Source organism: Crinia signifera, unplaced genomic scaffold (assembly GCF_055691185.1).
Source record: "Crinia signifera unplaced genomic scaffold, ASM5569118v1 HAP2_SCAFFOLD_190, whole genome shotgun sequence".
Taxonomy (NCBI): domain Eukaryota; kingdom Metazoa; phylum Chordata; class Amphibia; order Anura; family Myobatrachidae; genus Crinia; species Crinia signifera.
The window spans coordinates 50,422-75,944 of record NW_028142083.1 but is presented as its reverse complement, the minus strand read 5'-3'; the positions used below and the strand labels follow the sequence as shown (position 1 = coordinate 75,944).

Genomic DNA, 25,523 nt, shown 5'->3' with positions numbered 1-25,523 from the left:
TTTTTTAACCCCTTCATTTTTTTTTTTTTTTTATTGGTATAAAGTATTTTTTTTTTTCTGCACTACATACACACTACATATCCCCCGGGTTGAAATAAAGTTTGTACCCCCCCCCTACACTATACACGTGTTGAAACATTTCACTACCAGTAACACAAAAATAAAAATGGCATCCCAAATGTCCTCCCAAATGTCCTCCCAAATGTCATCACAGTCATCCAGAAGAATGTATTCAGCGGAGGAGGCATATGCCCTGCTTGCTTCTGACTCTGACACAGCCAGTGATGCAAGCGGGGAATTTGAAGGATTCGCCTTAAGCTCCTCTTCCTCCTCTGATGATGAGGGACCCCCTCAAAGACGCCCCCGTAGAGCAGCTGAGACCCCCCCCCAACAATTGATCTCGTATGGACCCCACCACCAGACAATTTTGAGCCCCAGGTTCCTGAGTTTTTGGCCATGCCAGGAATCCAATTTGATTTTTTTTTTATTGGTATAAAGTATTTTTTTTTTTCTGCACTACATACACACTACATATCCCCCGGGTTGAAATAAAGTTTGTACCCCCCCCCTACACTATACACGTGTTGAAACATTTCACTACCAGTAACACAAAAATAAAAATGGCATCCCAAATGTCCTCCCAAATGTCCTCCCAAATGTCATCACAGTCATCCAGAAGAATGTATTCAGCGGAGGAGGCATATGCCCTGCTTGCTTCTGACTCTGACACAGCCAGTGATGCAAGCGGGGAATTTGAAGGATTCGCCTTAAGCTCCTCTTCCTCCTCTGATGATGAGGGACCCCCTCAAAGACGCCCCCGTAGAGCAGCTGAGACCCCCCCCCAACAATTGATCTCGTATGGACCCCACCACCAGACAATTTTGAGCCCCAGGTTCCTGAGTTTTTGGCCATGCCAGGAATCCAATTTGATTCCACAGGTCTCAGAGAAATTGACTTTTTCAAATTATTTTTCTCTGATGATTTTGTAAATTTAATGGTGGACCAAACTAATTTATATGCCCAGCAGTTTATTGCTCAAAACCCCACGTCATCATTTGCTAGGTGGACCCCTGTAGATGCAGTAGAGATGATGACGTTTTGGGGTCTGGTGTTTCATATGGGCATAGTAAAAAAGCCAGAAATTAGGCAATATTGGAGTACAGATGTTCTGTACAGTACTCCATTTTACCGTATGGCCATGACCCGGACTCGATTTGAGACAATTCTTAAATTTATACATTACACCGATAATGCACAGTGCCCACCCAGAGATGATCCCACCTTTGACCGGCTATTCAAAGTCAGGCCGGTCATTGATCATTTCAGTGCCAAATTTGAAGAGGTGTACATCCCTGAAAAATTTATTTGTATCGACGAGTCCCTTATACATTTTAAAGGAAGGGTTAAATTCCGCCAGTACCTTCCCAGTAAGAGGGCAAGGTATGGCATAAAAATGTATAAACTGTGTGAAAGCACCTCAGGGTACACCCACAGGTTTAGGGTTTATGAAGGGAAGGATTCAAGAATTGAACCGCCAGAATGCCCCCCCTCCCTCGTAGGTGTTAGTGGGAAAATTGTCTGGGATTTAGTGCACCCCTTCCTGGATAAAGGTTATCACCTCTATGTGGATAACTTTTACACTAGCATCCCCCTGTTTAAGGCCCTTGGTTCAAGAGGTACAGCAGCTTGCGGTACTGTGCGCAAGAACCAAAGAGGCCTCCCAAAAACGCACATTGCCCAAGTAATGAGAAGGGGTGAAAGCAGGGGAATATGCAACGAAAATATGTTGTTGGTCAAATATAAGGACAAGAGGGATGTCCTTATACTGACAACAATTCACGGAGACAGTACCACCTCCGTCCCTGTACGAGGTACCAGTACCCACACCTCAAAACCTAATTGTATCCTGGATTACAATAGGTACATGGGCGGAGTGGATCTTTCAGATCAGGTACTGAAGCCGTACAGTGCCCTGCGGAAAACAAAAATCTGGTACAAGAAGGTGGCCGTGTATATCATCCAGATGGCACTGTATAACGCTTACGTGCTATTCCGTTCTACCGGCCAGAGGGGGACATTTATGCACTTTCAAGAGGAAGTCATAAAGGGCCTAATATTTGGGAACCAGCAGGCAGAGGGCCCCAGTACTTCTAGTACTGGCCCCCGTATTGTACCAGGGCAGCATTTTCCTGATGAAATCCCCTCCACTGGAAAAAAGGGCAGGACACAAAAAAGGTGCAAAGTTTGCTATAAAAAGGGAATAAGAAAGCAAACTATTTTCCAGTGTGACACTTGCCCCGACAAACCCGGCCTATGTATAAAGGAGTGTTTTAAAATATACCACACATCTATGGAATATTAGGTTCATAATTTCACCGTGCTTCGGGGGTCTTGCTAATGCCACATAGCACCCACCATTCATTCCACCAGAATCTGAGCCGCAAAATCCAAAAATCACTCCTTCCCTTCTGAGTCCTGCCATGCACCCAACTGGTATTTTTTGGTCACATGTGAGGCATTGCCGTACTCGGGAGAAATTGGGGCACAGATTTTGGGGTGCTTTGTCTCCTTCATTCCTTGTGAAAATGAAAAATTTTGAGCCAGAACTGCATTTTTGTGTAAAAAAATGTAATTTTTCATGTTCACTGCCCAGTTTTATCAAAATTGGTGAAACCCCTGGGGGTTTGAAATGTACACTATACCCCTAGATGAATTCCCTGAGGGGTGTAGTTTGCAAAATGGGGTCACTTGTGGGGGGTTTCCACTGTATTGGTGCTTTGGGGGTCTTGCTAATGCGACATAGCACCCACCATCATTCCACCAGAATTTGTGCTGCAAAATCCAAATATCACTCCTTCCCTTCTGAGTCCTGCCACTTTTTGGTCACACATGAGGCATTGCCGTACTCGGGAGAAATTGGGGCACAGATTTTGGGGTGCTTTGTCTCCTTCATTCCTTCTGAAAATGAAAAATTTTGAGCCAGAACTGCATTTTTGTGTAAAAAAATGTAATTTTTCATTTTCACTGCCCACTTGTATCAAAATTGGTGAAACCCCTGGGGGTTTGAAATGTACACTATACCCCTAGATGAATTCCCTGAGGGGTGTAGTTTGCAAAATGGGCTGACTTGTGGGGGGTTCCACTGTATTGGTGCAACATAGCACCCACCATTCATTCCACCAGAATCTGAGCCGCAAAATCCAAAAATCACTCCTTCCCTTCTGAGTCCTGCCATGCACCCAACTGGTATTTTTTGGTCACATGTGAGGCATTGCCGTACTCGGGAGAAATTGGGGCACAGATTTTGGGGTGCTTTTTCTCCTTCATACCTTCTGAAAATGAAAAATTTTGAGCCAGAACTGCATTTTTGTGTAAAAAATGTAATTTTTCATTTTCACTGCCCACTTGTATCAAAATTGGTGAAACCCCTGGGGGTTTTAAATGTACACTATACCCCTAGATGAATTCCCTGAGGGGTGTAGTTTGCAAAATGGGGTCACTTGTGGGGGGGTTCCACTGTATTGGTGCTTGGGGGGTCTTGCTAATGCGACATAGCACCCACCAAAATTCCACCAGAATCTGAGCTGCAAAATCCAAAAATCACTCCTTCCCTTTTGAGTCCTGCCATGCACCCAACTGATATTTTTTGGTCACATGTGAGGCATTGCCGTACTCGGGAGAAATTGGGGCACAGATTTTGGGGTGCTTTTTCTCCTTCATACCTTCTGAAAATGAAAAATTTTGAGCCAGAACTGCATTTTTGTGTAAAAAATGTAATTTTTCATGTTCACTGCCCACTTGTATCAAAATTGGTGAAACCCCTGGGGGTTTGAAATGTACACTATACCCCTAGATGAATTCCCTGAGGGGTGTAGTTTGCAAAATGGGGTCACTTGTGGGGGGGTTCCACTGTATTGGTGCTTGGGGGGTCTTGCTAATGCAACATAGCACCCACCAAAATTCCACCAGAATCTGAGCTGCAAAATCCAAAAATCACTCCTTCCCTTCTGAGTCCTGCCATGCACCCAAATGGTATTTTTTGGTCACATGTGAGGCATTGCCGTACTCGGGAGAAATTAGGGCACAGATTTTGGGGTGCTTTGTCTCCTTCATACCTTCTGAAAATGAAAAATTTTGAGCCAGAACTGCATTTTTGTGTAAAAAAATGTAATTTTTCATTTTCACTGCCCACTTGTATCAAAATTGGTGAAACCCCTGGGGGTTTGAAATGTACACTATACCCCTAGATGAATTCCCTGAGGGGTGTACTTTGCAAAATGGGGTGACTTGTGGGGGGGTTCCACTGTATTGGTGCAACATAGCACCCACCATTCATTCCACCAAAATCTGTGCTGCAAAATCCAAAAATCACTCCTTCCGTTCTGAGTCCTGCCATGCACCCAACTGGTATTTTTTGGTCACATGTGAGGCATTGCCGTACTCGGGAGAAATTGGGGCACAGATTTTGGGGTGCTTTTTCTCCTTCATACCTTCTGAAAATGAAAAATTTTGAGCCAGAACTGCATTTTTGTGTAAAAAAATGTAATTTTTCATTTTCACTGCCCACTTGTATCAAAATTGGTGAAACCCCTGGGGGTTTGAAATGTACACTATACCCGTAGATGAATTCCCTGAGGGGTGTAGTTTTCAAAATGGGGTGACTTGTGGGGGGGTTCCACTGTATTGGAGCTTGGGGGGTCTTGCTAATGCGACATAGCACCCACCAAAATTCCACCAGAATCTGAGCTGCAAAATCCAAAAATCACTCCTTCCGTTCTGAGTCCTGCCATGCACCCAACTGGTATTTTTTGGTCACATGTGAGGCATTGCCGTACTCGGGAGAAATTGGGGCACAGATTTTGGGGTGCTTTTTCTCCTTCATACCTTCTGAAAATGAAAAATTTCGAGCCAGAACTGCATTTTTGTGTAAAAAATGTAATTTTTCATTTTCACTGCCCACTTGTATCAAAATTGGTGAAACCCCTGGGGGTTTGAAATGTACACTATACCCCTAGATGAATTCCCTGAGGGGTGTAGTTTGCAAAATGGGGTCACTTGTGGGGGGGTTCCACTGTATTGGTGCTTGGGGGGTCTTGCTAATGCAACATAGCACCCACCAAAATTCCACCAGAATCTGAGCTGCAAAATCCAAAAATCACTCCTTCCCTTCTGAGTCCTGCCATGCACCCAAATGGTATTTTTTGGTCACATGTGAGGCATTGCCGTACTCGGGAGAAATTGGGGCACAGATTTTGGGGTGCTTTTTCTCCTTCATACCTTCTGAAAATGAAAAATTTTGAGCCAGAACTGCATTTTTGTGTAAAAAAATGTAATTTTTCATTTTCACTGCCCACTTGTATCAAAATTGGTGAAACCCCTGGGGGTTTGAAATGTATACTATACCTCTAGATGAATTCCCTGAGGGGTGTAGTTTTCAAAATGGGGTGACTTGTGGGGGGGTTCCACTGTATTGGTGCTTGGGGGGTCTTGCTAATGCGACATAGCACCCACCAAAATTCCACCAGAATCTGAGCTGCAAAATCCAAAAATCACTCCTTCCGTTCTGAGTCCTGCCATGCACCCAACTGGTATTTTTTGGTCACATGTGAGGCATTGCCGTACTCGGGAGAAATTGGGGCACAGATTTTGGGGTGCTTTTTCTCCTTCATACCTTCTGAAAATGAAAAATTTCGAGCCAGAACTGCATTTTTGTGTAAAAAATGTAATTTTTCATTTTCACTGCCCACTTGTATCAAAATTGGTGAAACCCCTGGGGGTTTGAAATGTACACTATACCCCTAGATGAATTCCCTGAGGGGTGTAGTTTTCAAAATGGGGTGACTTGTGGGGGGGTTCCACTGTATTGGTGCTTGGGGGGTCTTGCTAATGCGACATAGCACCCACCAAAATTCCACCAGAATCTGAGCCGCAAAATCCAAAAATCACTCCTTCCGTTCTGAGTCCTGCCATGCACCCAACTGGTATTTTTTGGTCACATGTGAGGCATTTCCGTACTCGGGAGAAATTGGGGCACATATTTTGGGGTGCTTTTTCTCCTTCATACCTTCTGAAAATGAAAAATTTTGAGCCAGAACTGCATTTTTGTGTAAAAAAATGTAATTTTTCATTTTCACTGCCCACTTGTATCAAAATTGGTGAAACCCCTGGGGGTTTGAAATGTACACTATACCCCTAGATGAATTCCCTGAGGGGTGTACTTTGCAAAATGGGGTGACTTGTGGGGGGGTTCCACTGTATTGGTGCAACATAGCACCCACCATTCATTCCACCAGAATCTGTGCTGCAAAATCCAAAAATCACTCCTTCCCTTCTGAGTCCTGCCATGCACCCAACTGGTATTTTTTGGTCACATGTGAGGCATTGCCGTACTCGGGAGAAATTGGGGCACAGATTTTGGGGTGCTTTGTCTCCTTCATACCTTCTGAAAATGACAAATTTTGAGCCAGAACTGCATTTTTGTGTAAAAAAAATAATTTTTCATTTTCACTGCCCAGTTGTACCACAATTGGTGAAACCCCTGGGGGTTTGAAATGTACACTATACCCCTAGATGAATTCCCTGAGGGGTGTAGTTTGCAAAATGGGGTCACTTGTGGGGGGGTTCCTAACTTTTAGCATCTTATGGTGCCTAGAAACCTACATGGTGCCTAAAAAATAATCTCATAAAAAGGAGGCTCCAAAATCAAGTAGGTGCTCCTTCTATTATGAAGCCTGTGGTTTGGTCACCGTGCACACTAGGGCCACATATAGGATATTCATGAAAACAAAAGAATTGGGGGAATCAATTTTTAGTCACATTTCTCTAGTAAAATGTACTGTGTTCCTTAGAAAAATGTATTAAAATTGCAAATCTGCAAAAAAAATGAAATTTTTAAATTTCACCTACACTTTGTTTTAATTCCTGTGAAACACCTAAAGGGTTAACAAACTTCCAAAATGCTGTTTTGAATACTGTGAGGGGTGCAGTTTTTGAAATGGCATCATTTATGGGGGTGTCTCACATACAAGTCCCTCAAAGTCACATCAGAACTGAACTGGTCCCTAAAAAAATCAGTGTTTGAAATTTTCTTGAAAATTTGAGAATTTGCTATTCATATTGTAAGCCTCCTAGTGTCCCAAAAAATTAAAAGGAAGTTGAAATAATGATGTCAACATAAAGTAGACATATGGTCTATGTTAGTTATTCACTATTTTGAGTGGTAAGATTATTTGTCTCACAAGCAGAAAATTTAACATTTTGCAAATCGCTAAATTTTCCATTTTTTCACGATATTTTGGTATTTTTCACAAAAAAACACAGACTGTATCGACCCAAATTTACCACTAATTTGAAGTACAATGTGTCACGAAAAAACAATCTCAAAATCACTGGGATAAGTAAAAGCAAAAAAAAGTTATCCCCACTTAAGTGAGACATGTCAGATTTGAAAAAAAGGGCTCTGTCAGGAACGCAAAAACTGGCTCTGTCAGGAAGGGGTTAATGTTTTTTTTTTTTTTTTTTGAGATGTAATTGTTAATTGTTCTTCGTAATAAATAATTTATGCAAGTTCAAAGTTGTTGGTTTTCTTTGCACATTAAACAGTATATGTGTAGATTGTTTACAATATTTAACACAGGGTCTAATACAAACCATTGCACTTCAATTGCTGTAAGGGTTAATGTGTGCAATGCATGTGTTAGGCATGCTTGTAAGGATATATTGGCATCTAATTGATTCCAATTCCAAATAAGCATTTTTTTATGAGGATAGGTAATTGAATAAGTGGGTCATGTGATGTATTGCAGAATTGACATAATAGTGGGTTGTTTGGCGTAAATACACCGCTTACGTGCGGTAGCACCGCTTGGCTCCCGTTTGGATGCGGTATTCCCGAGCATACTCTGTAATACTCTGTTATACCGTGCAGAATTTGACTGTTTCCCCCGCACACGCATGGTTTGTATGTCGTCCGTAAACACGCCCTGTTCTTAAAGAGTGAGTCCGTCCGAATGCGGAGGACCCGTGGGCGTTTCTACGGACGATGGCCGCACGCGGCAGAACACCGTGGCGTGCGGACCGCTCCGTAAGAATGCGGGAATATCCGCACCGATCAGAATAAGGGCCAGTGTCTTGAGAATAAAACATTAATCTGGTCATGTAATTATAATTATGGTCAAAATAATAGGCAAAATCAGTGCTGGTGGCTGCCAATCGTAAAATATGTGATAACAGAAGTGAATCACTTGCCTCACCACATAATTACTTTTAAGTACGATATAAACAATCAACTAAATATATATTTTTTTTGGCATTTTTCAATAAAGAAACTTTTAGCCTAGTGCTGCTGTGAAAAAAATTCTGATACTCTCTCTAGGTCTGTGGGTCCCAACCTCGGTCCTCAGGACCCCCTAACAGTCTGCGTTTTCCAGGTCACCCGGCAGGTGCACTCATTATTCACTGACACATTTTAAAAGATCACAGGTGGAGCAAAGTATTTCACCTGTGATCCTGCATGGAGGCCTGGAAAATGTACACTGTTGGGGAGTCCTGATGACCGAGGTTGAGAACCACTGCTCTTGGGTGTTGGGATTTAAAAAAAGTTTGGGAACCACTGTCCCACGCCATACTAGAAAGATGTACCGAAAAAGTTACTTGCAGCCAATCAAGCAGGTCTGAATCACCCTCTACATTTAGTTTTCTGTACTGTTGCTGGAAGTCTGCATACTTTTATTCAGGCAATGTATGGTTCTATCTATATGATGCTTTGAAATAAAAATCATTCTTTAAAAAAAAAAAAACTTTCAAAAATTCTATAGACTTAATGTTCTATAGAAATATCTCACAAGAAGCATTTAGGCATAGACACGCCCATAGGTTTATTTATTTATTAACAGTTTCTTATATAGCACACACATATTTCACAGCGCTTTACAGAGAATACTTGAACATTCACATCAGTCCCTGCCCCAGGGTTAATTTTGTTGGAAGCCAATTAACCTACCAGTATATTTTTGGATTGTGGGAGGAAACTGGAGTACCAGGAGGAAACCCACGCAAGTATGGGGAGAATATACAAACTCCACACAGTTAGAGCCATGGTGGGAATCAAACCCATTACCTCAGTGCTGTGAGGCAGTAATGCTAACCATTACACCATCCGTACTGCTCCATGTGGAGTTAGACACGCCCTTTGGGCACTGTGTGACGCGCCCCTTACAAAGGCGCTTGGCGCATCCTACTGTAATTTTCCTGACTGTAGTTTTCAATTGGAGGGAAGTATGTTGTAACCACAAAGAAAAGTGATCTACATCAGATTCATAGACTTGTTAATAGTACCCCTTTTATACCAAAAACGCCAGGTCGCATCCGGGTTTTTGATCCCTGCTTCAAGCCGGGTGTGACCCTGCGTTTGCACCCTTTTACACCACTGTCGCATCCCCCCTGCCGCTTGGAGATTATGTCATCTCCGATCGCCGCCGCCAGGACCCGGAATGCTGCGCTGGGGGCAAGCCCAGCACTAAGGTAATCTGCTGGGCTGCCCCCAGCCCCCGTCCACCCCTTGTCCGGGAGGTGAATGGATGCCGCTCACAGGCATCCATTCACCTCCTCTGCTACTGCTGTCTGCAGGGTATAGCAGACAGCAGTGCAGGCTGCCTGTGACCCCCCCCCCCCCCCCCAACCTGCGGACACTGCACCGCCCCCCCCCCCCCCCCCCCGGGGTGGCCCTTTGGGACCGCACCCGACTCGGCTGAAATGATGCGGAGGGGTTACAATGCCTTTTGTTATATTTATTGTGGCACAAACACTCTGGGAAACTGTATATAGGAAAGTAGTGTATGGCGGCGGATGCTGGGAGTAGTAGTATAAGAACTGATAGTGTTAGCAATATGGTCGTATCGTTCATTAGACCCCACCTACTGTATGTGACTGCCAAAACTGGCTTACGCTCTAGAGCAGGCATGTACAACCTGCGGCCTTCTAGCTCCTGTGAAACTACACATCCCAGCATGCCTTGCCATAGTTTTAGCACTCGCTAATAGCAAAACTATGGCAAGGCATGATGGGACTTGTAGTTTCGCAAACAGCCGGAGGGCCGCAGGTTGGACATGACTGCCCTAGAACAGTGGTTCCCAACTGGTCCTCAAGTACCCCCAACAGTGCACATTTTCCAGGTCTCCACACAGAATCACAAGTGATATAATTAGCTCCACCTGTGGATCTTTTAAAATGTGTCTGAATAATGAGTGCACCTGCTGGGTGACCTGGAAAACGTGCACTGTTGGGGGTACTTGAGGACCACGGTTGGGAACCACTGCCCTAGAATGTCATGTGCATGATCTAGGGATCCATCGTCTTGGACAGAGATAAAAGAAGAAGATTAAGAAGCATTTAGAGCAGTTTCTGTTGTTTTACAGCATAATGCCGGGAGATGATTGCTTGGTTCTTTGTCAATATCCTCTCTGGGAGAAGCAACCGCAGGCCGCTTTCAGGGGGTGTGGCGGAACAGACTCAACATTAGACCCCGCCCCCAGCCAACTTATACTGTAATTTGGCTTCTAATTGTGGTTTTACCTAACATTTACTGACTACCGGTACTCTGACAAGGGAGCGAGCGCAAAGAAGCCCCGTGCAGGTTCGGTGGCTCATCGGGCATTTAGCAGTCGGGATTCCAATGTCGGTATAGTGACTGTCGGGGGGCATCCGGCTCTTGTTATCATCTTTGTGCTTAATTCAATCTTATCCTCATGTATGTAACCCGAGAATGGGAGGTTTATCAGCTGCATCATTATTTCTCTTTCCTCCACTAGGTGACACTGGAGAGTTACAGTGGGGAATAGAAGGGCGACCACAGGGAGCTTGGGCACTTTAGAATAAATTAACAGTGACTAACTCCTCCCCTTCTACTTCCTCTCCTAGGCAGTCTTAGCATGTGCCCTGCGGGAGCTGGGCGCATTGTTAGCTCACTCTTGGGCTTTTCTAATTTTTTCTTTATTTTTCCGGATTTTTAAGATCTACACAGGCAGATAGTCCCTGTCCCTATCTGCCTGCGACGAGGGCGCTGTTGAGGGACCGGTTGCAGCTGCTTGCAGCTTGCCTCCGGAACCTGGCTGACAGAACCACCGTTCCGGGGTCCCCGTCGCCGCTGCATGCAGCGCGCCTCGCGGACCGCAAGCCTCGGCGCGTACAGCAGCTACAGGGGTAAGTATGCCCCCGGGTCCCTGTTAGCAGGGAACCAGGTGGGATTGCTCTAAAAGCGCATCTCAGTACTTTGAGAGTACAGCGCGGCTCTATTATTATGCTATAGTTGCAGCTGGATAATAATGGTCGACAATGAAAAAGGTTGACAAGATTTATTTTTCACTTTTTCAATGTTTTCATATTCATTCTCATGTGTCGACATGGACACCAATGAAATGCCACACTTATGTCAACATTTACATGTGTTGACCTTTCTGTGTTGATTTTTTCTTGTGGCGATTCGCAGCACACCCGGTGACTCCCGCGATCCCCCCTCCCACGATTCGCGACAACCCCCCGGGCCCCCCCTCCCACGGTTCACGGTGCCACGATTCGCGGCACCCACACACCCCCCCCCCCCGCGACCCCCCCTCCCGCAATTCACGGCATCCACCCACGACCCCTCCTCCCGTGATTCGCGGACACCCCTCACCTCCTCCCTCCCCCCCCACCCCCGCGCGCGATTCACGGCAACCCCAGGATTAAATAGCACATGCAAAACACTGGCACGGCTATGGTCGACAATGAAAAAGGTTGACATGAGTTTTTGAAGATTTATTTTTCTTTTTTTTGAATGTTTTCATATTCATTCTCATGTGTCGACATGGACACCGATGAAGTGCCACATGTGTTGAACTTTCTGTGTTGATTTTTTCTTGTAGCAATTTTTTTCCAGTGACAACTATGAACTATGTGCACGTCCACCTACACATCATCAACCAATTCTTTGTATAATATATAACACCTGTTCTGTTTCACTGTAGGTGTTTTAAGTCAGACCTTTACCTGCTACTATTACTGTTTATGTAAATGCATTCTGAATGACAGCAACATCCTACCATCCTTCTACAAGAATATATAACCAACTAGGTGAATTATCGCGCCCCGTGCCCCCCCCCCCCCCCCCTCCCGCAATTCACGGACCCCCCGATCACTACCCAGCCTCCTGTTTTCCTGTGTCGTGACCTCCGCCAGTGGGGAGCCGCTGACTCAGAAACACCCTACTATACTATTGAACACACACACCTAAACAACATGCACACACAGCCCCCCCCACACCCACAAATGTCACTGTACCACACTATCAATGTACATCTTACTCTGTAACCGCTTTTTAATTAAACAAAACAAGACACACCCCCTTCCACATCATATGCTCTCTATTTAACACATTTCACCTATAACTCAAGTTGCAATGCAGGCCATCTTTCATACAATTCTAACCATCTTTCTCATATACAAATGTTCACAAATTAAGGGGGCGCAGGCCCCTACGACAGTGTGATGAGCGCCCGTAGGGCGCGATGAATCACCTAGTATATATATAATCCTTGTCTATATGACAAATGGATGGCCACCCACGGGGGTAATTATCAATGGTGTGATCAGTGGAAAACCTTGATGGTATGGAATTATAAACAGTGAGCCATCGATGGTTTGCACCAATTGATGGTTGTCCCTTCTGTAGGGAAGAACACCTACTTCCCCCACCATTTTTGATTAACTAGTGTCTTCCCCTTGTTTCTCCTTCCATTCCTCTAATCGTAAAAAGTAATATGTATTTGGTTGTTAACCATCGATGGCTGATGGTTCTCTGCCATCTTTTGCAGAGTCCTTAGCTTAGCACTGCCCCCAATGGGCCGCATCTACCAACAGCAGCTCTCTAGCATCACAAACCATCGATGTTTTGCCTATTTGTAATGTACTTTGTATTGGTAGCTTTGGATCCCTTGGTGCAGCATATAAATAAAGGATGATAATAATAATAATGCAGCCCATCGATCGCCAACCTTAGCAACGTATGTTTGCGCACGTGTGTGTGGGAATACATACTACAATCTCTACCCCAACTACACGATTAGAATCAGCCTCCTGACATCGCTTACCTGCCAGATGCATCTGGAAGCTTAGTGGATTAACTAGCGCACCTTACTAAGCGCACACAGGTATAGTTAATTACCTGCGTTACAATTGCTGGGGTCTTTATATTATTTATTGACTACTAATTATCTAGCACAATTCTATAGTTATTCTCTAAAGCTGGGTACACAACGCAACAATCCTTATAAAGCGATGGGCCGCTCCGATGTATCACACCTGCGTGCACACTGAACGTCACGGTGTTGTGCCATATAATGTAACATATGTATAATTCAGCTGCACAGTATGAATAAGGGTCCCTAGAGGATGAGGTGGGTCCACTGCGGGGTTCCCTCTGTACCCCTAGAGGCCAGTCCAACCCTAGTCCCTTCTAAGGTGCAGCATCCCAAATGGGACAATGCGACCACGCGGCTTATCAAACTATGATTTGGGAACAGTGTATGACAAATCGAGTAGTGCGTGCACTAGGTTAGTACAATGGGTTACCTTGGTGAGTGATTTAGGAATACATTCTGTTTCTAGGGCTGGGCTGCCTGCTAGATAAGAAAACTCCACAGGATGATACTGAGCGCTGATTGTTATTCAGTGCTGCTGCTGTAACCAATAGGGGGATTACCATAAACCCCTAGTAGTAGTAGAAGACCAAATCCGAGATGTTTTTCAATCTGCTGGGTACAATAGCAGCCTGGTGGTCCCCTCAACACGTTTCTCCGCCTAAAACGATCAGCGGCTTCCTCAGGAGAAGTGTATCGCTGATGACTGAAAAACATCTCGGATATGACCTAAGTGAGAAGGGTCGGAGAATTTCATCGCTGATGTCACAAGCCACAATACCCCTGGATTACAATTAAGTATAACCACATTTAATGTGCACATGTGTGGGGACTTGAACTCTCAACTATACTAAAATCCACTAACTGGCTCAAAGTTGGAGCATATAATATATGCAATTGCAAACCTAATGATTACTAACCAGTTCTAACCTTAATTAAGGAGATTGCATGTTTTATGTGTGTGTGTCTTGTGTGTATTATTAAATGTAATATTGTATTTTATTGTGAATAATTTTTATTAAATATTTCTATATTCAGTGCAGCGCTGTACCTATTCCTCTTCTTTGCCTGCTAGATAGGCTGTATGCCCGCCCTTGTCTGTGAGGATTGGACACATGTACACATGACCTGTGATTGACAGAGGAGCCAATACGCGTGTGCCGCCTCCCAGCTGCCCCGTCTTCCAGATCACAGGACAGTGGACGCGTACTTCCGGGAGCTGCGCCGCCTGGACCACAGGAGGAGACTGGTCAGCCCTGCAGCGCTGCCCTGGTGTGGACCGTCTGGTGGTGAGTACAGTCAGACTGCTGCATGATGTCGCCGGCTACCCCCGCTGCCACCATGTCCTGACTGCCTCTCCTTCCTCCACCCTCCCACGCTGCTGCCTCGGCCTCCCGTTTACTGCTGCACCAGCCGCCCTCCTCCATTTCTACATACAGTATAAGGGTGACATTTTGATGGCTTACAATTTAAGGGGCTGTTGTGATGAAAGACAGTGTGGGGCTGGTGCGATGGTGACAGTGTGGGGCTGTTGCAATGGGGAGACTACAGTGCGGGCTGGAGCAATGGGGAGACTACAGTGTGGAGCAGGTGCAATGGGGAGACTACAGTGTGGGGCTGGTGTGATAGGGACAGTGTGGGGCTGGTGTGATGGGAGACTACAGTGTGGGGCTGGTGTGATGGGAGACTACAGTGTGGGGCTGGTGCGATGGGGGGACAGTGTGGGGTAGGTGCAATGGGGTTAGGTTTTTTTTCCTTGAAATGCCGCCTGCCACCGCTGGGAATAAAGAATAATCCGCGTGGCATTATGTGAATTTTGGCTCAATCCGCGTGGCATTATGTGAATTTTGGCTCAATACGTTTGGCATAATGTGTAAGGGGCAAGTATAATGGGGTCTATTATTTTGTTGCAGAATGTGTAGAAGTGGTATATGGTGTGGAACAATACACAAGGCCAATTTTGAGTGTCCACACCCTCTTTTCCTGAGCGATCGCGCACAAATGTGTTGACACTATTGACACCAAGGTGGGCCTGTGTACTTTAAATGCCAGGACCTATTTTTAATCCCCTTCCCGCCCTTTATCTGCTCTCTGAGCGTGCACACTGGCACCATCTCTTTGCAAGTTTTTGAACAGGATTCTCCTAAACTCACTATGCCGCTATTTTTACATACTGTTGTAGACCAGCATTTTATTTTTTTTAAATATGGATGTTTTCCTCCTCTTCCCTCCCCTTCAGGATGCTACTAAAACCTTGCTGCCACTGAGGACCCCCAGGACGTTTCTCAGGACACCGCCCAACATAGACGGGAAGGATACAGGCGGGGAGAGAGCTGCCCCAACTCCGCCCCCAGGGCGCTGCGGCAGAGAACACAGCCCAACGCTGCTGGGAACGACGCTGAGGAGGAGAGAGGTGCCCTATCCGACAGATGCTGCAGTATCCCCACCTGCGACCGATTCTATGTGAGTGCACTCTTCGGTCACGACTGGCGAAGAGTATGTCTTGGGCATATATTCGCTCCCTTACCACCGTGGCAAGCGCAGAGAGCCCGCAAGGGGGGACGATCCACGTCCCCCCCCTTGTCGGGATTTTGAACGCCGGGATTTCATACTGAATCCTCGCTACCCCTTACCACCTCCTTCTCTTCCGATTCCCCTCCTCTGCTTCCCTCCTCCTTTCCTATGCTTCCCTCCTCCGCACCCTCTCCCCCTCCACTGCTCTTCTGCTCTCCCTTCTAACTCTTCCTCTACTCTGCTCCCCATCCTCCTCTGCCCCCCCTCCTCCTCACCTCCACTCCTCCTCACCTCCACTCCTCCTCAGCTCCTTCTTCTCTGATCCCCCTCCTCCACAACCCCTATCTTCCTCTCCCCTGCTCTCTCTTTCCCCTCTATCTCTCTCCTCCTCACCAATTTCCCCACACTTCTCTATCTCTCTTTCAGACTGCCGGTGACCCCGTGCTGGGGTGCAGGAAGAGAAGACTCGGCGCCATGGAGTTGGAGCAGGAGGAGATGACTAGCACTGGGGAAAAAAGAGTTCAGAAGACCCATGAGCAGGGGCCGAAAACATGGTGTTTCCATCACTGCTGATCATGTAGAATGAATCATCGATGACAAGAGGTACATAGCACCTGTGTATACTGCTCTACCTTCTCCGCTCCTTCTCCACATGTCCGCTCCTTCTCCCACACCTCCTCACTCCACCTCCTCTCCTCCACTTCCCATCCTCCTCACCCCCTCTCCTCTGCTCCCCCTTCTCCTCTCCTTCACTTTCCCTCCTCTGCTCCTGCTCTCCCTTCTTCTCTCCTCCTCCTCCTCCTTTCCTCAGCTCCCCCACCACCTTCTCATCTACTCTCCATCCTCCGATCCCCCCCCTCTCCTCTGCTTCCCCTCCTCCGCTTCCTCTATTCTGCTCCCTCTCCTCTTCCGCTCCTTTGCCCCCTCTCCTCTTCCACTCCTCCGCTCCTTCTTCCCTTATCCCCCTCCTCTCCCCTGTTCTCTCTTTCCCCTCTATCTCTCTCCTCCTCACCAATTTCCCCACAACTCACTCTCTCTCTCCCTCTCCCCCTCTCTCTCCCTCTCTCTCTCCCTCTTTCTCTCTCTCTCTCTCTCTCTCTCTCTCTCCCTCTCTCCCTCCCTCTCTCTCTCCCTCTCTCCCTCTCTCCCCCCCTCTCCCTCTCTCTCTCTTTTTCCCTCCCCCCCAGTGACCCTATGCTGGGGTGAAGGAAAAGAAGACCTAACGATGGGGAGATGGAGCAGGAAGAGATGACTAGCACCGAAGGGGAGGGAGTGCAGCAGGGGCAGAAAACCCGGCATTCCATCACTGCTGATCATGTAGCATGCAGCACCGATTACAATAGGTACACAGCGCCTGCATATACTGCTCTCCCTTCTCCGCACGTCTGCTCCATCTCCACACCTCCTCAGCCCCCTCCCCTTCACTTCCCCTTCTCCTCACCCCCTCTCCTGCTCTCCCTTCTCTGCTTTCACCTCTCCCCCCTCTCCTATGCTCCCCCTCCTCCTCTCCTTCACTTTCCCTCCTCTGCTCTTGCTCTCCCTTCTCCTCTTGCTCTCCGTTCTCCTCTCCTTCCCTCCACTCCACTCCTCCTACTCCTTCCCTTAGCTCCCCCACCTCCTCCTCATCTACTCTCCATCCTCCGCTCCCTCCTCCTCTCCTCCCCCCCTCTCCTCCCCCACAACCTCTCTTCAGCTTCCCTTCCTCCGCTCCTCCTTTCCTCTGCTTCCCCTCCTTTCTTCTGCTTCCAATCCTCTTCACCCCTCCCCTGCTTTCCCTTCTCCTTGTCTCCGCTCCTCTTCTCCTCAGCTACCACATCTCTTTCCCTCCTCCACTACCCCTCCTCCTCCTCTCCTTTGCTTCCCTCCTGCTCACCTCATCTCCTCCGCACCCCCTCCCCTTCTCTCACTTCTCCGCTTCCCCTCTCTTCCGCTCCCCCTCCCCTCCTCTCCTGCACTTCCCCTCCTCCTCACCCCTCTCCTCTTCTCCTGCTCTCCCTTCTCCTCCTCTACTCTGCTCCCCCTCCTCTTACTCCTCTCCCTCCTCCTCTCTTTTGCCCCTCCTCCTCTTCTCTGCTCCCCTTCTCTCTCTCCTCCCCACCACTTTTCGTCGGAGGAGGAGGAGCATTTCAATCGCTGCTGATCATGTACCATGCAGCACCAATGACAAGAGGTACACAGTGCCTTCTGTGCTACTTCTCTACATGTCCGCTTCTCTCCTCCTCCACTCCTTTGCTCCTTCTCTGATCCCCCTCCTCCACTCCTTTGCTCCTTCTTCTCTGATCCCTCTCCTCCTCTCCCCAGCTCTCCCTTTCCCCTCTTTTGCTCTCCTCACCAATTTCCCCACACTTTTCTCTCTCTGACTGCCAGTGAACCTGTGCTGGGGTACAGGAAGAGAAGACCCAGCGCCGGGGAGATGGAGCAGGAAGAGATGACTAGCACAGAAGAAGAGAAAGTGCAGCAGACCCAGTCTGCCCAGGAGCAGGGGCAGCAAAATCATCGCTACCATCGCTGCTGATTGTCACAGGAGGTACCCAGCACCAGCTTGCACTGCGCTCCCTTCTCTGCACCTCCTCCATGCCTCCTCTCCTCCTCCTCTCCCCCTCTTCTTGTCTGCTCCTGCTCTCTGTTCTCCCCTCCTCCTCAGCTCCCCAACCACCTCCTCCGCTCCCCCTCCTCCTTTCCTGTTTCCCCCTCCTTTCTTTTGCTTCCAATACTCCTCACCCCCTCCCCTACTTTCCTTTCTTCTTTCCTCTCACTCCTCAGCTCCCCTTCCTCTTCTGCTTCCCCTCCTCCTCTTGCTTCCCTCCTGCTCACCTTCTATACTCCGCACCCCCTCCCCTTCTCTGCTCCTCCACTCCCCCCTCCTCTCCTTCACTTCCCCTCCTCCACACCCCCTCTACTTTTCTCTCTCTCTCTCCACCCTCTCTCTGTCTCTCTCTCCACCCTCTCTCTCTCTCTCCACCCTCTCTCTCTCTCTCCACCCTCTCTCTCTCTCTCTCCACCCTCTCTCTCTCCACCCTCTCTCTCTCCACACTCTCTCTCCACCCTCTCTCTCTCTCCCTCTCTCTCTCTCTACCCTCTCTCTCCTCTCCACCCTCTCTCCACTCTCTCTCTCGCCTCACCCTCTCTCTCTCTCTCGCCTCACCCTCTCTCTCTCGCCTCACCCCCCCTCTCTCTCTCTCTCTCTCTCTCTCGCCTCACCCTCTCTCGCCTCACCCTCTCTCTCGCCTCACCCTCTCTCTCTCTCGCCTCACCCTCTCTCTCTCTCGCCTCACCCTCTCTCTCTCGCCTCACCCTCTCTCTCTCGCCTCACCCTCTCTCTCTCGCCTCACCCTCTCTCTCTCTCGCCTCACCCTCTCTCTCGCCTCACCCTCTCTCTCGCCTCACCCTCTCTCTCTCTCTCGCCTCACCCTCTCTCTCGCCTCACCCTCTCTCACCTCACCCTCTCTCGCCTCACCCTCTCTCTCTCGCCTCACCCTCTCTCGCCTCACCCTCTCTCTCTCGCCTCACCCTCTCTCTCTCGCCTCACCCTCTCTCTCTCGCCTCACCCTCTCTCTCTCGCCTCACCCTCTCTCGCCTCACCCTCTCTCTCTCTCTCTCGCCTCACCCTCTCTCTCTCTCGCCTCACCCTCTCTCTCTCTCGCCTCACCCTCTCTCTCTCTCTCTCTCGCCTCACCCTCTCTCTCTCTCGCCTCACCCTCTCTCTCTCTCGCCCTCTCTCTCTCTCGCCTCATCCTGTCTCTCGCCTCACCCTCACTCTCTCTCTCTCACCCTCACTCTCTCTCGCCTCACCCTCTCTCTCTCTCCACCCTCTCTCCACCCTCTCTCTCTCTCTCTACCCTCTCTCTCTCTCGCCTCACCCTCTCTCTCTCTCTCCACCCTCTCTCTCGCCTCACCCTCTCTCTCCACCCTCTCTCTCTCCACCCTCTCTCTACCCTCTCTCTCTCTCTCCACCCTCTCTCTCTCCACCCTCTCTCTACCCTCTCTCTCTCTCTCCACCCTCTCTCTCTCTCCACCCTCTCTCTCTCTCTCTCCACCCTCTCTCTCTCTCTCCACCCTCTCTCTCCACCCTCTCTCTCTCTCTCCACCTTCTCTCCCCTCTCTCTCCCTCTCTCCACCCTCTCTCGCCTCACCCTCTCTCTCGCCTGGGAGATCACTGCTGCGTTCAGGTGACACCAAGTACATGTACGGGATTGCTTGCTGGATGGTTATACCATACCTCCCAACTGTCACGATTACAGCGGGACAGTCCCGATTTTCGGGTCCTGTCCCGCTGTCCCACCCGCGGCAGGCATTGTCCCGCTGCGGGGGGTGGCAGTTGGGAGACCCCCCAATCTAGTAGAATAGATGCTGTGCGCATGCGCACAGCGTCTATGGTACTTGTGTAGTTTCACGGCGCCGGAAGTGCAGAGGCTCGCGTGCCGCTCTAGCTATGAAACTTGGCAGCCTGCCAGAGGCTCTGATTAACCGTGCGCGTGCCGCTCTAGCTCTGTCTGACTGAGCTTGTGCCGCTCTAGCTGTATGTAAACAGCGTAGCGGCCGGCCAGCAGCAGCGCTGACAGGTCAATGTCACTGTGGCACTTGTAGTTCCACAGTGAAATAGGCAGCGCCTGGGCACCGCTGACAACGGGGGTATGTTAAAGTGCACACCCCGTCACAGCGATGCCGGGGCTTCTAAACTGTACGCGAGATTCAGACGCAACTGCGTTTGAATCTGGAGTCACATAGATAACCGCTAAGAAGCCGTAAAGCCTGGATTCAGACGCTAAAGCGTTAGAATACAGGCGCCTTGCAAGCCGCAAAGGTGTTGGGGCTTGTAAACCCAGACGCAAATGCGTCTGGATTTACTTAGGTGAAGGGGTACATCTAAATTTAGACGCAAAAGCATTTAAATTTAGGTGGCCCTAGGGGAACACTATTGAAACCCACCCTCAGTGCCACTAGTGGACGCCACAGCTGTGGACCGTGTAAATCCCACTATCCACGGCCACCCGAAGCGTGGCGGTACGCGTCCTACGACCTTTTCATACCCCCACTATCCACGTCAGCGTGGAGTTGAGAATAGAATAGTGTGGCGAGCGTAGCGAGCGCACGCTGATACCTTCACAGCTATCCGCGTCCCCTCGCGGGCTTCACAGGTGTCAGCGTCCGCTCGCCACGCACTGAGCCCGAAGCGTGGCGAGCGGATGCTGACACCTGTGAAGCCCGCGAGGGGACGCGGATAGCTGTGAAGGTATGCGTGTCCCCTCGCGCGGCTCACTGCGCTCGCCACACTATTCTATTCTCAACTCCATGCCGAAGTGGATAGTGGGGGTATGAAAAGGTTGTAGGACGCGTACCGCCACCCCTCGCGGGGCTCTCCACGCTTCGGGTGAGCGTGGATAGTGAGGCTGATTTAGCACATTACAGATATCTGACCTCACTTACTGGATACCCAGGTAAGTCACCAGGCTACGGTCAGGTGCTGCCACGGTGACGGGTCATCACAAATCAGTAAGCGAATATTCAGAATATGTTATTGATTGTTCTGCACAGATAACAAGGCTTCCCCCATGGACATTGGAATGTGGGTAAATGAGAAAAAAACAATTGAAAATTTGGTCTATTAAATAACTGAATAATATGTATATTGTCACCGGGAGAGGGTGTAAATCTGACTCATCCGCGCCATTGCTGAATTCCATATGGTAATGCGGGAGTCTCCCGTGTACACTAACAATCCACACGTGAAAGCCTGTCCCGCCCACTGCAGTCATCATTAGTATCTGGGCTCGGACCCACTTCATGCTGGGTACAGAAGATACGTCTGAATCAGTTTCCATCTGAAAGCTACTATGAAGGAAGAAGCCGGCAGACGCATCCACAGTACGGAGCAGTTCCGGGCATCGCATGGTGCACCCAGGCACTACTCAGAAACATCCATAATACAGACAGTGTGTCCCGTGATTGTAAGAGTTTACACACTTCATCCAACATGGGTCAAGGCTGTAACAAACATGTACTGTAACAAGAGTGTAATGTGATTACAAGAACATATGGTTACAAACAGCGTCCCTTTACTTCATACAAGAAAAGTTCCTGTAATACATATAAATACATTATGCAATCATTGTCCTGACTGGCTGATTATCAGTGGATCCGGCCAATGAGTGCATTGGGTAGCTGCAACCAATAAGCGATGATCGGCCTGTCGGGCAAGAGACATTTTCCAACATTCCAAACTGAGCGCCCATCCTTTCACCTGTTCTGTCACAGGGGAGGCATGGGGAAATGTTCCCTCTACAGGGAAGGAAACCGGATCATGTGGCCATACACTACTATCTCATAGCGTATATCTGTTGGTCTGACAGACATTGCATAGTGTATGCCCAGCATAAGACGGGTATGGGTCATAGGGTCAACACAAGCATTAGGTCCTAATGCAAGCATGTCCAAACTATGGCCCTCCAGCTGTTGTGAAACTACAAGTCCCATCATGCCTTGCCTCAGTTTTGCTTTTAGGGAATGTAAAACTATTGCAAGGCATGCTGGGATGTGTAGTTTCACAACAGCTGGAGGGCCATAGTTTGGACATGCCTGTCCTAATGAATGAAGCATTCTCTGTAGAGTAATAAAGACCTGGTAATATTACAGTCCCGCACTCGCTGTCCCTTCCCAGTGATATCTGGGCCTCTTAGCAGCCCGTGGTTCTGTGAGAAAGGACCGGCAAGTGTGTAGTATAAGGAGGACAGTAACGTATCTTTATTGCATTTGACATTTGGGCCGAATAGTGAAGGCCCATACACACTTGACGATTTTCGGCCGAAAATCGCCCAGTGTGTATGCCCCGGAGATTGCCGACTAGCGATGATGCGCGCTCCCGCATCATCGCTAGGAAAGTGGTTCATCTGCTGGTTTTACCAGCAGATGTGGCGATGATGGATGGTTTTTCATCCATCATCGCCATGTGTGTACGCCTGCCGGGCTGAAAGATTAACCACTTTCAGCCCGGCGGACCGCCGCGCCGCCCCCCGCCCCCGCCTGTCATAATACTCACCCTGTCCAAGTGCTGCTGCGCCGGCTCCATGCATCCTGCTCCGAGTCCCTGCCTGTCTGCTTGTCCCGCCCTCCTGCTCAGTGCTCACCACGGAGCACTTCTCCCTCACCCGGCAACACACTCTGCTGGCCACGCCCCCCCTGCTATGCTTAACACAGAGCACTGAGAGCAGGGGGCACTGCTGGCCACCAATGTTTTATGTTTAAAGCAGTAATATATACATTGCTGGCATATGCCAGCAATGTATATATTGCTGGAACCACTGGGCACCAATGTTACATTTTTAAGGCAGTAATATATACATTGCTGGCATAAGCCAGCAATGTATATATTGCTAGCACCACTGGGCACCAATGTTACATTTTTAAGGCAGTAATATATACATTGCTGGCACATGCCAGCAATGTATATATTGCTAGCACCACTTGCCACCAATGTAATGTTACTTATAAGCCAGTAATATATACATTGCTATATTTTGGATTAGTGCTGCGCTCAATCTCTATTTGCTGGTGTTAATTGAATAAATGATGGATATAACACAGTGTTTAATCTAAACACAATTTTACTTGGAAATTAGTCCATTGATACAATGATGCACACAGTGTGAGAAATCTGTCACGTTGCGTGCACTGGCCTTGGCCTCTGTACACGATCTGTGTAAAAGATCCCCTTGTGTGTGTGCCTACACGGTTCAATCTGTCCAATCCTGGCTGCCCAAATTGCAGCGTTTCTATGAGTCTCAGTCTATGCCTATAATCTGTGTACGGCGTCCCGTCACACAGGTGTTATAGGAATGCAAATAAGTCTTCGGGTACCCCTTTAGATATAATTCCGTTTTCTGCGGATTTTCGGAGGAGGGGGGGACTGGTGCAGCTTAGGGTGTCGGTTCACTGCTGCTACTAGGGTTTACGGAGGTGCCGCGCGAGTGATACTGCACTCAATGCGTCACACGCCGCTGTCACCCGTTCGCTGCAGGGACTCGGAGTGGCGGGGATCAGTGTATCGGGTGGGACCGCCGCCGTCAGCACTGCCTCGTCTTACCGCCCGGGAAACCTCCTGCCTCTCTTGACCCTCTCTCGCTCCTACTCACCCTCTCCACGCTGATGGTGTCTCGTCGGCGTTCTGCCGGTTCCGGATCTTACGTCTGGTGATAGTCTCAGCCCGTTTTCTTCTTGCTTGCTTAGTTCAGTGTGATGTCTCCAACGCGTTTCAGCTTTTTGCCTTCTTCAAGGAGATGTGTGCTGCTAAAGCCCGGGTCTGTTTAAATCCCCTGGGTGGTTTCTATTGCCGTCTGCTGATAGGTCTACATGGGTGTCAGTAATTTCTGATCATGTGTTTCCCCTTCAGCTTAATTGGTGTTCATTCTCGGTTAATTGGAAATGTGATCCAATCTTTTTGTCAGTGGTGTTCATTCTGACATAGTCTCTGTTGTCTAATCAGTTATTAATACTTGATATTTTTTATTTTTTATTATTCTTTTCTTTTTCTTTTTCTTTTTAGTGGGGGTGAGGCTGTGATGTTTTCCTCCAATTAGAATAATTGCTGTTGTGCATTACAGTCTTATTATAAATGGTACCAGTTTTGTTTAATGGGTATTCTGCATCTCATTGTATTATTAGGGTCTTAAACTGCTGGATTATGTACCTATGCTTGCCCTATACTGATGTCATCCTGTACCCTAGATCCTAGTTATCATTTAGTTTTATTTTTTGCCAATGATCGATTTGACCTCGTTGTCTAGGTTCAGTCCTCTGGGTGAGAATGTTTTTAATTTATACATCCATTTTAGCTCAGTTTTATTGATTTTATGTATAAAATCTCCTCCCCTCCAGTTGGCCTGTACTAGTTCTATTCCCATGAATTCTAGCGTCCGGGGGTCATTGTCATGGTGAAGTTTAAAGTGTCTTGAGAGGTTATGTTCTTCGTGTCCCTTCTTTATATTCCTTATGTGTTCACATATTCTTTCTTTTAAGTGGCGTGTCGTTCTGCCTATGTATTGCTTGTTGCACCCACATTTTAGCATGTAGATCACCCCCTTACTGTTACATGTGATTCTTTGTTGTATTTTAAATGTCTCGCCATTGCTGGTGGATTGGAAATGGTTAATGGGTTTTGTGCTTCTTTGATTCTGATTTTTGCAACCCTGGCATTGCCCACAGAAGAAGAAACCTTTGCTTGATGGACCTGAATCTATTGTTAGTTGTGTGGTGGATTTTGGGGGAATGTGATTTCTAGTTAGCTTTTGTTTAAGGTCTGGTGCTTTTTTGAAAACCATTTTGGGTCTTAGTGGAAGATGATCAGCCAGGGTGTCGTCCTCCAGTAATAATGGCCAGTGCTTAGTTAGAATTTTTCTTAATTGGTTTGACTGCTCAGAGTATTGTGTAATGAATAGTACTTCATTTTGGTTTTCATTTTTCCTTGTCTCTTTGTTTTTATTTTTGTATTGCAATAGCTCCTCTCTATTTACTAGTTTCATTTTCTCAAATGCTTCATTAACTTTGTGGTCTTTGTATTTTTTTTCCTTGAATTGGTCCCTTAATTCATTGCCTTGTTTGATATAATCTGTTATTTTTGTGCAGTTTCTTCTAACTCGCATGAACTGACTGGTGGGAATTGACTCTAACCAACTGGGGTGATGCCAGCTTGTCGATAGTATATAGCTGTTTACGTCAACAGCTTTTTTGTATATTTTTGTATGTATTGTTGTGTCCTCTGTGTATATGTTCAAATCAAGGAAATTGACTTCTTTTTTACTGTAATGAGTTGTGAAAACAAGATTGTTTTTATTGTTGTTTATG

At 47.8% G+C, this 25,523-nt stretch overlaps 1 protein-coding gene and 1 long non-coding RNA gene across 8 annotated transcripts in view; one reads left to right on the top strand and one right to left on the bottom strand.

The window, feature by feature from the left end:
* The window catches only part of LOC146053730 (uncharacterized), a 116,235-nt gene that overhangs the window by 40,292 nt on the left and 50,420 nt on the right, over nt 1–25,523 (bottom strand). The window lies entirely within an intron of this gene.
* Nucleotides 15,538–18,204, top strand: LOC146053729 (uncharacterized). Its single transcript, XR_014467760.1, has 3 exons — nt 15,538–15,635; nt 16,113–16,289; nt 18,054–18,204. It is a non-coding gene; the product is annotated as an uncharacterized LOC146053729 (long non-coding RNA).